This window comes from Panthera leo, chromosome B4 (assembly GCF_018350215.1).
Source record: "Panthera leo isolate Ple1 chromosome B4, P.leo_Ple1_pat1.1, whole genome shotgun sequence".
Lineage (NCBI taxonomy): Eukaryota > Metazoa > Chordata > Mammalia > Carnivora > Felidae > Panthera > Panthera leo.
Genome location: NC_056685.1, coordinates 73,994,692 through 74,008,785, shown reverse-complemented (window position 1 = coordinate 74,008,785; position 14,094 = coordinate 73,994,692). Strand labels below are relative to the sequence as shown.

The 14,094-nt window shown below is 44.3% G+C and overlaps 1 long non-coding RNA gene across 2 annotated transcripts in view; it reads left to right on the top strand.

Moving 5' to 3' along the window:
* LOC122224465 overlaps window positions 1–14,094 on the top strand; it is a 56,227-nt gene that overhangs the window by 13,004 nt on the left and 29,129 nt on the right. Inside the window, exons 2-3 of one of the 2 annotated variants that reach the window (XR_006204809.1) lie at window positions 4,298–4,359; window positions 7,350–8,472. This is a non-coding gene — a long non-coding RNA (uncharacterized LOC122224465). Of the gene's footprint in view, window positions 1–4,297; window positions 4,360–7,349; window positions 8,473–14,094 lie in introns of those variants that run through there. The other variant, XR_006204810.1, reaches the window with a different exon arrangement.

The following is a 14,094-nucleotide window of genomic DNA, read 5'->3' as shown; positions in this document are numbered from 1 at the left end:
TCTTCAAAGTGCATGGCTCCAATCTCTGCTTCCTCATCTCATTGACTTTTCCTTTGACTCCCCCCTCCTGCCTCCCCCTTATAAGGATATTGTGATGACATCGGGCCCATTCAGATAATCCAGGAGAATCTCCCTATCTCAGGGTTCGGAATTTAATCACATCTGTGAAGCCCTATTTGCCAAGGAAGGCAAGATTCACAGCTTCTAGGGATTAGGATGTGGACATATTTGGGATTATCTTCTGTTATTCTGCCTACCCACCCCCTCTTTAATCATTAGTAGAAGAGTGAGAGAAAAAGCTGACTATGGATTAAGAACAGAATGGAGTCCCCAAGACATTTTACGCTAAATTGGCTTAAGAACAATTCACTGCGTTTCAATTTCCCAATGACCAATTTAACTAACTTTTAAATTTTATTGATATTCAAAAGATTGTCTTTTTTATTTTTTTTAAGTTTATTTATTTATTTTGAGAGAGAGAGAGAGAACATGAGCATAAGCCGAAGAGGGGCAGAGACCGAGAAAGAGACCCAAGCAGGCTCTGTGCTGTCAGTACAGAGCCCAACACAGGGGCTCGATCTCATGAACTGTGAAATCATGACCTGAGCCAAGATCAGGAGTTGAATGCCCAACCCACTGAGCCACCCACATGCCCCAAAAGATTGTCTTTTTTAATGATTTGAATGTCATTTTTCTATTCTTCAATGCTTAGTATTCTTTGTCAATTCCTCAAATAGCACGTGAATGTTAATTTTGAACTTCCAGCAATTAAAACGTAATTATGTTACATTAAGTCAAATTAGATTAAAACTGTAAAGGCTTAAGATAAAGGGATAAAGTTTTAGCTGGGGATTTTCGGGAAGAAACTGCAGATACAGTTGTATTTAAATTTAAACTTAAAATTTAAATTTGAGAGCAAAAAAATGAGCGGTAGTCCAAACTACCCTACAAAAAAATGACGGCATTTTAAATTTCTAAGAAGAATCAATTGAGACAAAACAAACCAAGGCAGCAGAAAGGAAGTGAGGCAGCCCAGAAGATTGTATCATAATGATTTCTATGACCAGTGCCTCAACTTTGATATTCACTGACTGTAAACACAAAATATAAAATCCTAAAATGCTGGAGAGATTGGTAAGGTGAGAAATAAACTGCAAGCTACAGGAACAATCACATCACACAGTAGACTTGAATTATTAAATTGTTGGAGAAGTTGGGTTGACAACATACTTGAGAAATTGGCAGAATCATCACAAAACTGCTGAAATGTTTGCAAAACCAAAATGGCATGAAAGAAATCGGTACAAACTGAAAAATTCTTGCAGGAAGCAAGCACTGATATTTCGGTTATGGGATGATTTCTGAATTTGAAATACAGTTCAAAAACACTTGAAGCCTTCTTTAAATGCCTCTATGATGACAGAATGAAACCTTGTCAATAAAAACTACAGAAATCCTCCTAAACTACTAAAACTGTTCCATTGGAGACAAATTAATTTACTATGACGGTTTATAAATAATTAAGAGAAGCAAGTTTTGTTTTTGTTTTTGTTTTGTAGAAAGGTACATTTGATGAACTGATGATTTTACAAATTATTTTTTGGCAGACTAAGCTTCCAGTAATTTGAGTAACCCACCCTGTTTCCCTTGGTGAGTGGGGTTTCTAGGCAGTGGGTGGGGGGGGGGGACCAGTAGGGGAGGCAGAACTGCTCTGAATTCTCTCTTCTCACTTCCTGGGTCTTTCTCCGGGTGCCTGAGTTGACTGGGGGCTTTTCCACTTCCAAGGTCTGGTCCTCTCCTACCAGTAAATGTCTCCCTCCATGGTACCCGGACCATCACATGCTTCTATCACATCTCTAACACTTGATTACTCTTGTTATTTACATGTCTGTGTCCTTCAACCAGACCTTGAAGCTCTTGGGCTATGGCAATATCTCATCCAACATTTCCTTTCTGGTCCCAAACCTTGTGCCTAGCATATTGTAAGTGCTTAAAGAGTGATTATTGAATGAATGGATAGATGGGGGAAAGACTTTTTATTTTAATAATGTGTTAGTTCTCCAGGAGTCAATTCCTAACTCCTCGCAGCTGGATTCCATGTCCCTGTCCAACTCCTCCTCACTAAAGCAGGGCAACCCTTTTCAACTATACTTTTTTTTTAATGTCTATTTATTTTTGAGAGACAGAGAGAGAGAGAGACAGAGCGTGAGCAAGGGAGGGGCAGAGAGAGAGGGAGACACAGATCTGAAAAGCAGGCTCCAGGCTCTGAGCCGTCAGCACAGAGCCGGATGCGGGGCTTGAACTCGCGGACTGCGAGATCATGACCTGAGCATAAATCAGACGCTTAACCCACTGAGCCGCCGCAACTATACTTTCTATAAACAAATATGGGCGCCCGGGTGGCTCAGTCAGTTAAGCATCTGACTCTTGATTTCAGCTCAGGTCATGATCTCACAGTGTGTGAGATCGAGTCCCTCCTAGAGCTCTGCACTGATGGTGTGGAACCTGCTTGGGATTCTTTCTCTCTCCCTCTCCCTCTGCCTGAACGCGCACTCTCTCTCTCTTTAAATAAATAAACTTTAAAAACAAACAAACAAATAAAAGCAGGGCAGCCTTTCTCTCACGGGTGCCTCCCCCGACTCAGCAGCAGTGGGCCCTCAACATACGTCAGTCTAAACTAATTATTTAATGATCTGAAGTGAGCCTCCAAAGGTCAGAAGGAAATTCTCTGTGCGTGGTATTTCCAACATGACATTCCAAACTCTTTTTTAATGTAGACATCTTGAAAGCTGACTTTTTCCCACTCATCTTATTATTTATTATCTTTTGACTGATAAGCAACCAACTTAATAGCTTCTTCTGAATCTACTTTGTGCTACAGTCCTAAGCAGTAACAACAGTTGTGAATAAAACAGATGCTCTCTTTCATAAATATTATATTCAGCAATTTCTTTTGTTCTAAATATTTTCTTACTAAAAGCAACTTTGTTAGAAATAGCCGTCCCTATATTTTCCACTCCTACTGTCTTTATAACATGAGTGGGATTTCCCAGATTAATCTTTCATTTTTTTATGGCTGAAATGAACACACTACAAATTTTTAATTGCTTAGTTCACCCATGAATATTGGAAATAATTCATCATCATCAAATGAGATGTTTTCTCATTTCTCTCTTCACGGAAACAAACCGTTAATGTTAAAAATGTTCTCTCTTCTCTTTTACATTTTTCATTTAATATTTGAAAAACCCTTGTAGTGTTAAAGGGGCATGATTTTGTCATAATAGATTCTAAAAAAGCTGCTGGTGTAAATCCCGAGTTGCATTTGGGTGAATCAACATGATGACTTCAGGTTTCTATAAATATTTTCTGCAAAGGCCTTTGTATTTTCCCGAAGGCCTTTTCCATGAATCTTTCTTCAAGTTCCCATAAAGTGTTATGTATAGTTCTATAATGGCACTTCATGCACAGCCGTTATTATTTACTTGTTTCCCTCCTTTGCTAGATTGCATGGATCTTACCCACATTTGCATGCCCAGTGCCCCGCGCACAGAAAGTGCGCCACGGGCATCACGGCGTGAAGGAATGAATTCACAGAGACATTTTCATTTCTTTTAAAAATAATAATACCAATGTATTAAAAATAATAATACCAATAATACTGGTGGTGGCCCGGGTACCATGGAAGGAGACATTTACTGGCAGGAAAGGACCAGACCTCTGCAGCTAATGTTCAGTGGCTACATTCTCTGTGCCGGGCATTAAGCTAATCTCACTGGATGCATTATTTCCTTTAATCGCTACTGCAGCTCTATCTGTGGTGCAGATATTCTTATTATCTCCCCCTTTTACCAGGAAGGAAACTGTTGGAGATTTAGAGAGGTTAATTAGCTTTCCAAAGGTTACACAGCAACAATGACCCAGTGGGATGCGAGCCCCCATCTGATTCACTGGAGGCTCATATTTTAACATTACTCTGTACTGCAAAGGCATTTCAGTTACCCATAACTTGAAACTGTTTCAGAAGGCTTCCTCTACTAGCATTCTTTTTATATAGGACACGGATGGCTGCATTCCATGGGCATCTGACCAGTGGCCTCAAAACAAAAGCCAGTCGAAGGGGAAGAACCCAGAGAAAAAAGGAAAATAGGTGGCAAAATAAAGGGGTCTATTTGGTGCTAGATGGGGCACGGAAGTGGAGTTTTTACCTAACCATTGTGATGTTTCTACGTATCCATCCCTAAATGCCTGGTGATTATATCCTGATGATAAATGAGAATTCTTATCTTTTTTCTAGGTATGTTATTCCAAAGATTCAGCCAAATTAAGGACAGAGAGGAGAAAAAGAAGGCAGGGAAGGTAAGTAACCATTTACACAAGAGTGTCTCAAACTCAGTGTTGTTGACATGTTAGGCTGCGTTATGGGTTGACTTGCGTCCCCTCCCCCCAAGTCATATGTCGAAGTTCTTCTAACCCTTAGTACCTCAGAAGGCAACCTTATTTAGAGATAGGGACTTTACAGAGGTTATCAAGCTAAAATTAGGTCATTAGGGCCAACCAATCTGATATGACTGCCGGCTTACAAAAAAGGGGAAATTTAAACACAGAGATGCACACGGGGAAGACAACGTGAAGAGACACAGGAAGACGGACATCTGCGAGCCCTGGAGAGAGGCCTGGAACAGATGCTTCCCTCACACCCTTAAGAGGAACTGACGCAGACTCCAGAACTGCGAGACAACACATTTTTGTTGTTCAAGGTGCTCATGCTGTGGTACTTGGTTCTTGCAGTCCCCGCAAACATGTGTCGATCGGATTTGTCTTTGTTGAGGGGCTGTCCCGTCGTGTGTTGTAGGATGGTTAGCAACATCCCTGGCCTCGACCAGCTAGATGTAGTGGCACCTCTTTCCCCCAGTTGCCACAACCCCAAATGTCCCCAAACACTACCAAATAGCCCCGTGGGGCAACCGGTCTAGACTTTCTCTGGCCTTGAGGCAGACGTTGCTGTCAGACATCCGAGGCTAATTTCACAGCCATTCTGCAGGCCCTGGTGATTTCTCATGCAGAACAATATACTTAATCTGGAACATTCAACTTCGTCTCAACAGGGACCCCTCACAAATCATGCTGTAAGACCGGAAAAGTTCTCTAATCAACTGGAGATTGAGATAAGATAGAAAAACCCTGAGTCATGCTCAGGGAAAACTCCTGAAATTTGGACAGCGTTTTGTCTGAAGATCAAGGAATCTGCAGATGTCACCGTTTTGAAAGGGTGTTAGTCTTGCCGTTGTACAGGAGCAATTCAAGAAGGGAAGTGATGCTTCTGGGCTTATGTGAAAACACAGACAAGTCACTGCTTCAGCGTAAAAGCTGTGGGAGAAGGATCTGAAGAGAGAGTGGAGTATTATGCAAGTATTTTAATAAACTAGCACAAAGGCTTTGATTAAGTTGCTATTTATTTACGTGTGAGTGGCTAGTTGCAGTGAATGAAGCGGAAGAACAGAAACAAACAGCAACAGGCACGGCAGTGATGCGGCCAAATCCCTTTTGCAGCCTGTAATTCCAGAGGGATTCTAAGAGGTCCCATCTTCAGAGCTACCATAATTTACGTTCTGTCCAGAGGTCCAGAGCCAACTCTTCTTCATGGCTATGCTGCAAGCTGTATTCAGGTGGCGAATTTTTTCCCAACAGGCCAATGCATCATTTGTAACAGAAAACTATTTCTCTTTTGCTAATAGTTTAAGCTTGTTGACAAAGTCTAGGTTATAAATCTGTAAGAGATCCTTTTAAGTAGGGACACCTACGAATTTAATTAACTCCAGGATTTACTTGATGGTCCTGGTCTGTAATTGATCAGGCATTATTTATCTTTTTTCCCCACCTTTTAAATGCGTGCTTCTTTCTCTTCTCATGCATGCAAATGCACACACGAGTATTTGTCTCTGTGCCTGTATGTTTTACCATGAGTGACTAAAAAGACTGAGACATTCCGATCCCCTCTATCTATTTGACTGGGGAGTTCCCCAATATGACCCCCAGCTCATCACCCTATCACTTCTAGACGTGGTGGAGTGTAAGGGTCACAGAAGCAGGAGACAGATCACATGATTAGGTTTTGGCTCTTCTCCAACCTGGCTGTGTTTCTGAGCTCCTCCTTCTTCGTGTGGAATAGACGCACTGATCCCCATGTGCCCACCTTGTATGACCGTGAAAATCAGAGAGGGGCAGTCCAGATAAACACGGTTTGTAAACTGTCACATGCTTCCACATGGAAGATACTATTGTTGTGTTAATGTCCCAGTGAGTAGGGAGGTCACAGGCCTATGAAAGTAGAGTTGGGGAATTACAGACCCAAGTCTCCTAGGAGTCAGTCAAGTGCTGGAAGGAACTAGGGCACCTTGGAGATACGTCTCTCTGGCCCATCAGGGCTGGATTTAGGCTCCCAAAGTAGAAATTCATAACCCTCTACTCGGAAAGAGGAACTTTCCAAAGCTTTGAGATGCACAGTAGAGAAATTGTTAAGACACTGAGATACAAGGCAGGTGCCCCTAAGAGATACCTGTACGCCCATGTTCACTGCAGCCTTGTTCACAATAGCCAAAAGATAAAAGTGCCCTAAGTGACCATCAACAGATGAATTGGTAAATGAGACATGACACGTACATACACTAGAATATTATTCAAAAGGAAAGGAATTCTAACACTTTCTACAGCATTGGACGAACCTCGGAGACCTTAAGCTAAGCGAACTAAACCAGTCACGAAAGGACGCATGTTGTATGATTCCATGTCTCCGAGGAGTCTAGAATAGCCCAGTTCATAAAACAGAAAGTAGATGGTGGTTGCCAGGGGCCACAGGTGGGGAGGTATAAACAGGGAGGTGTCATTTAGCAGAGATAGAGTTTTAATTTTTGCAAGCTGAAAATGTTCTGGAGATTGGTTGTACAGCAGGGTGAATATACTTAACATAATACTTAACATAACTAAACTGCATACTTCAAAATGGTAAAGAGTAAATTTTGCATGACATGTGTTTTACCACAATTTAACAGAGAAATTAAAAAAAAGAAGTTAAGACACCGCTGCAAAGTCAAATAGCCAGAGTTAAAATGATTTGAACTCTACCTATGACTCAACGTCTGTAAAGCTTTGCTGCACTACAGGGAAGTGAAAAAGAAAAAAAAAAACAAAAAAACCAACCAAAGGGGAGTGCAGTGACCCCACCCTCTCCTCTTCCTTTTCATTTTCAAAGTTGTGGAGTTCAGTATCTGGAGAGTTCTAGAACAGAACTCCTTTGAAAGGGGTGGGATCATAATATACCTCTTTCTTTTCCCTTTGTGTTATTGTAGATTTTCTTAGATTTCTGTAATGACAATGGATTACCTTTGTAAGTGGAGGCAGAAAGTACCAATCCTCTTCTAGAACAAACCATGGTGCACAAACCTCTGACATGCTTGAGTGATTACAACTTAACAACGTTCTGCTGGTGTTTCCTGTGTGCCACCAGGCCAACCCCAGGAAGGATCTGGCCTCATCACATGGCTGCTCTCGTTCTAAGGAAGAAAAAGAGACCCAGAGATGGTGAACGACTTTCCTCAAGCTCCAAACCAGTTGTACCAAGTCAAGGCTTGAAGTCAGCTCTTGCAACCTTCACCCAGTACCCTTTGCCCGACTTCACTATTTCTCTGAATCTGAGGTGCTCGGTGTTATTGACGTCATGTTTACATCTAGGCCTGCCCCATTTACCTCTGGGGTTTCTCAGCTTTGACGCTATGGATAGTGGGAGCCAGATAATTCTTTGTGGAGGGGGGCTGCCCTCTGTATTGTAGAAAGCTTAGTAGCACCTTTGGCCTCTCTCCACTCTTTGTCAGTAGCACCCCTGGTCCCACTGATGTGACAATAAAAATGTCCCAAGATATTGCTGAATGTCCCTTGGAGGGGGCGCACAGTCATCCCGGGTTGGGAACGAGTGACTTACTCTTGGTGAAAATTCATATTCATTCAGCGGACTTCTCCTTTGGACCTTTGTCCTACCTGTTCATAGTTTACTAGAGTCTGAGAGGTTTATGTCCAAAAAAGAAAATCCTGCACAAACCTCTGGCCTGTTCCTTGGGCTTTACCACAGCTCAACCCTGCTCCTGCTGTGTGGCTGCTAAAGGGATCCTGGGGGGTCAGAGTAGGAGGTTGCGTGATGGCTTTGCCACCTCTGCTGCTATCCAGGTCCAGTCTCATCCTTAGCCAAGCTTCCTTGTGTCTCACCTGCTTTACCAAGGTCTGGGCCCCGCCCACCTGGAGGCAGCCTTTGTCCATTTCTCTCCCCGTGGTGCAGGGACCCTGTCTGGATGGCCCTGGCTTCAGGAGTAGAGGGACACCCCTTGGGTAGCCCTGCGGAGGCAGGGAGCCAGCACTGCACTCGCATCAGGTAAACCTGCCTGTGACTCCTAGCCATCTGATGTGTCCTACCTTGTAGGATTGTTGGGAACACAAAACGAGATGATAGATATAAAAGGCTTAGTGCCATATCTGGTCAAGCCACCCTCGTTGTCATCACTGCCACAAAGCCACTTGACCTTTCAGGCCAACATCCTCATCTGAAAAAGGAAGGGATTGGGTTTGGTTAACTTCTAAGGTTTTCTTCAGCGTCAGCTTTCAAAGACTATTTGGTCGCTTCAACTGTAAGGCAGAGCAGTTATAACTCCTTGCGAGGTTGTGGCACAAATAACATACTATGGGAAACACTTTGCCGACCGTAGTCACGTCATCATGCGGTGGATTTGGCCGGTTGGGTGGAAGGACCGTGGTCAGGCGGGACGGACACCAGGTCATGGGGCTGCTGAGCCTCAGGGCCCACGCTCCGGCTGTTCAGGCCAGTGGTGAATGAACCTCATCTCCCCCCACCCCTGCCAGTCTCTCTGTGGCTCTGCATACGTGGGCAGCCTCCTGGAACCTCTAGAGCCATGGGAAGTCAAAACGAACTACCAAGATGGAAAAGAACCGAGGAAACGCTTCTCGGTCATCCCTCCACAGAGAACTCGTTTTCCCATTCTCAGAGGGCTGAGGGGGGCCAAAGTGGAGGCGGTATGTTCCTGGAGGTGATGAGAGGTTGCCCAGTCCACCGGGAGAGGCCAAATTCTCAGCAAGAGAATGAAGAGATCTGAGTGAAGCAGAGAAGACGCCCAACAGCTCTGACAAATCCTTACAGAAGAATGCTGTTCTGACTGATCATATTCTGGCTCTAATGGCCATCAACCAGGCGGCACCAGTGAAGTCTTTCAGTTTTTATGAGAACAGTAGTACCGCGATTCCTTCTAACAGTACCGGTAAGGGTACCACTTGTAGTGTGGCACTTGTGTCAGTGGTACTGGTAATGGTGGTGATATTGATGATAATGGTGATGATGGTGATGATGGTGATAGTGAAGATGATGATGACGACAGACTCCACCAGCGGCTGTTTTAAGGGCTTTACGTATGTTACCATTTGAATCCTAATAAGAGGATTTAGGTGTTTCGGTATTAGCGCTCCCAGTTTATAGAACACAAAGCCAAAGCCCAAAGGGGTTAAGCAACGGGCCTCAGTTGTCTGGTGCACACCAATGGAGTTTATCTTGAAGACTTCAGCGGGCGTTGGACGAGAAAGGTTACTACCATCTCCCATGTGACATTGACCTTGTGTGGAGCTGCCACCTGTGCTGGATAGGCCTTCCTTCTCCTCCAGTCTCCTTTTGGGACTTGGGCTTCCAACATTTAGAACTATATTTATATAGATTGCTACGTTTTGGCAATATGAATGTAACTCTCGATTCTGGCACCAGAAGCATATTTCGCCGCGATCAGTCTATTTTCACGAAACCTTTAGTAATGTAGAAGACTGCAAAAACCAGTTGAAGCAGGCATCGTGGACCTAGGCGTCTAAACAGGGTCGACTTACGAGCACTGGCATCCGGGCCCAGACAGCTCCCTCCTCTCCATCTTGGTTTCCTTGGCTGTACGTGGGAGTGAGTGGTTTCTCCAGTAGGTCGGTATGAAGTGCCCCTGATATGATGGATCTAAAAGTTCTCCATAAAGAGTAAATTCTCATCAAAAGGCAAGGCATTCCTTGTCCTGGGGGGGGGGGGGGGGGGGAGGAATCTTTTAGTTTTGCTTTCTTATTACCAAATCAATACTAGTTCACATCATTATTATTCACACACAGAAGGAAAAAAATCTATAATCTCTTCGTGCAGAAATAGCAGGTAACATTTTAGGGTACATGGCTCCTTCCTGACTTCCTATGGAAATGAAACGTACCCTTGTCTTGTAATTTTAAACAACGGGTGCAGATGAGGTAGAGGGGGAGAGCGTGAGAGGGCAGCAGGTGGCCCTATGGGAGACGAGGCTGCGGGGGAGCCGTGGACACGTGTCCTCGGAAGATCCCAGACCGGCAACTAGTCAGGTAATCAGTTATAGTAGATATTCAGTAAAAGCAGGGAGACAGTAAAAATGAAAAAACAACGTGACTATTTTATTGAAGTAAAACATCTAAATATACCTTCATGTAACAATATTTTGAAAGGACAAAGCCCCTTCTTCAAGTGTGTGACAGCTGACTGAAGTTTTGTACAGAGTTAAAAAAATTTTTTTTTAATGTTTATTCATTTTTGAGAGAGAGAAAGACAGAGCCTGAGCAGGGGAGGGGCAGAGAGAGAGAGGGAGACACAGAACCGAATCCAGGTTCCGAGCTGTCACCACAGAGCCTGATGCGAGGCTCAAACCTATGAACTGTGAGAGCATGACGTGAGCTGAACTGACTAAGCCACTCAGGTGCCCCTGTACAGACCTTTAAAAAACTAAAAGTTTCTGGTCCTAACAGCTCTTTTTTAGAAAAAAAACCAAACAAACCACTTTTTAAAATATCTATTTATATTTATTTATTTATTTGAGAGAGAGAATGAGAGCGTGAACAGGGGAGGGGCAGAGACAGAGGGAGACACAGAATTCGAAGCAGGCTCCAGGGTCCACACTGTCAGCCCAGAGCCCAACACAGGGCTCCAACTCATGAACCACGGGATCATGGCCTGAGCCAAAGTCAGAGGCTTAACCGTCTGAGCCACCCAGGCATCCCAGCATCTTTTTTTTCCCTTTTAATCTTTATTTATTTTTGAAAAAGAGAAAGACAGCAGGGGAGGGGTAGAGAGAGGGGGACAGAGGATCCAAAACAGGCTCTGCGCTGACAGCACAGAGCCCAATGCAGGGGTCAAACTGACAAGCCAAACCCAGAGATCATGACATGAGCTGAAGTCCAGCGCTTAACCGATTGAGCCACCCAGGGGCCCCCTGGTCTCAACTGCTTTAAAAAGTAGAGAGATGACTCAAAGATAGTCAGGAAACCATCTGAGTTCAGAATCTTCTAGATTAAACAAAATTTCCCAATTATTGTATACTTGTCTCACCCTTGCCAGTAGTAAAGCTACTTTCCTTCTACTGTTTAGTAAAAGCATTCAGTGTGGCTTTTATACAATTATTCTTTTCCTCACGCATCTTTCATTGGTTCACAGAATAACAAAAACAAGTTCAACTGGCCAAACCAGCGTGTAAACAAACATGCGTGTCTCTTGGTGATCCCAAACTGTAGGGGCAGAAGTGCCACGGTGACCCTGAGTCCTGCTTCCCGGACACACACATTCATGCTGCCGTTAGACCGTATGTTTAACTGAGCACAAGGCGAGCACTGGCCGCCTGTTTGAAGATTTCTAATATGGTGTAAATACAGGAAAACAATTGTGTCCATGAAGATGCTTTCGCTGCAAGTAGCAGAAATCCTGACTTAAGCTGGTTTTTTAAAAAAATAAGGAGATTTATTGTCTCAAATGACAGGAAGTTTAGAAGTAAGATGCGCTTTGAGGCTGGCTGATTCAAGGATTTAACAATGTCATTGGGGCCCCAGATTATTTCCATCTCTCTCCACTGCTGTTGATAGCATCAGCTTCGTTTTGCAACTGCGGCCAATACTGGAGCGTTAGGTTTCCTTCTTCTGGTTAAACGGGAGAGAGAAACAATGGGCGTCCACCAATGGGATCAAGTCCTTCCCTTCCATCTGATTGGCCCAACTTGGGCCCCATGCCCCATCCCTGGACTACTTACTAACCATCATCAGAGAAATGGCGTGCGTGGATTGGTTTCGAATATCAGATATGACCTCACTCCTGTCAGAACGGCTAAAACGAACAACTCAGGAAACAACAGATGTTGGCGAGGATGTGGAGAAAGGGGGACCCTTTTGCACTGCTAGTAGGAATGCAAACTGGTGCGGCCACTCTGGAAAACACTATGGAGTTTCCTCAAAAAAATAAAAATAGAACTACCCTACAACTCAGCCATTGCACTACTAGGTATTTATCCAAAGGATACAGAAATGCTGATTCGAAGGAGCACGTCCACAATGCTTATAGCAGTGCTATCGACAATAGCTAAATTATGGAAAGAGCCCAAATGTCCATCAACTGGTGAATGGATAAAGCAGATGTGGTATATATATACAATGGAGTATTACTCGGCAATCAAAAAGAATGAAATCTTGCCATTTGCAACTACGTGGATGGAACTAGAGTGAATTACGCGAAGTGAAATGAGTCAGTCCAAGAAAGACAAGTACCATATGATTTCACTCATATGTGGAATTTCAGAAGCAAAACAGATGAACCTAGGGGAAAGGAAACAAAAGTAAGATAAAAACAGAGAGGGCGACAAACCATAAGAGACTCTGAAAGACAGAGAACAAACTGCATGTTCCTGGAGGGGTGCTGGGTGGGGGGGATGGACTAAATGGGTGATGGGCACTTGGTGGGATGAGCACTGGGTGTTATATGTAAGTGATGAATCACTAAATTCTACTCCCGAAACCAGTACTATGTTATATGTTAACTAACTTGGATTTAAATTTTTAAAAATTAAAAAAAAAAATCAGCATCCATTCTTGGAGCTGGAGACGAGCTCAGTTTCCTATTCCTGTGAATCTCATGAGCTGGGTGAACCCTTGAGCAAACTGGATTCTATTTTGGAAGAGGAAAGGAGGACGGGATGCTGGGAAAGACGTAGTGACTCCTACAATAGGCTTTCCCTAGTTCACAGTATGGCTGGAGGCCAGCTCTGTTCCCTCAGATACCATAAATGTACATTCCTGAAGCCTCTTTGGTCCTGGTCAGAAGTCCTACCATGAAATCACCCACTCTTAGCTATAGCAGCTCAAAGTGGCAACGTCAAAGTATGGAAACTAGTCTCACTTTAATTCATGACCACAAATAGGGATGGGCTCTCCACAGTGCCAGGCGACCCACCCACACGTTCCTTGCTCCTGCAAGGAAGCACCTCACAGCTTCTGTCCCCATCCACTCCAACACCTGTTTTCTTCTCTTCTCACATGCTCTGGCTGACGCCTTTCTGTCAGATCCACTGAGAAAACAGAAGCTGCCAGACTGTTCCGTGACCACCTCTGCCATGCGGCCTTCTGTGTGGGACTGTAGATGGCCTGGCTCCTGGCTCAGGCCCGCCCTCACCCTCCACTTGCGCCAGGATCCTCTCCCTCCCCACTCACCTCGTCAGGACCTCGCTCTGGCAAATAGCATTCCCCCCCCCCCCCAACCCTGTCAGCATACAGAGCCTCCGGGAGCTTGCATCTTAAAAACAAAGCAAAACCACTCTTCCTTGACAGTCTTTCCCACTCTTTCCACAACAGAACATCTTTAAAATGTGGTGTGGAGTCACTTGACTCCACTGTCTCGATCCTTCCCCTCTCAACTCACTGCCTTTGACCCTCTCACCACCCCTCCCCCATGCCACTGAACTGTTCTAGGCACAGTCAGGAGTGACCAGGATTTTACCAGAGCCAGCCGCTTGCTACATTTGTCAGACGGGATCCCCAGCGCTTTCCTCAGCCTGTCTCTGTCTTCTCTCAGCTTCGACAGCACATGCTCTCCTGGGAAGATTTCCTCAGTGTGTTTCCTAAATCACTTCTTGTGTCTCACTCTCCCCTCTGAACATTCCAAGTTTGACGTGGGGCCTTCTTTTCTCCTTCCTTCCTCTACCCTCTTGTCCTTCCTCTCTCTTCCCTCTTGTC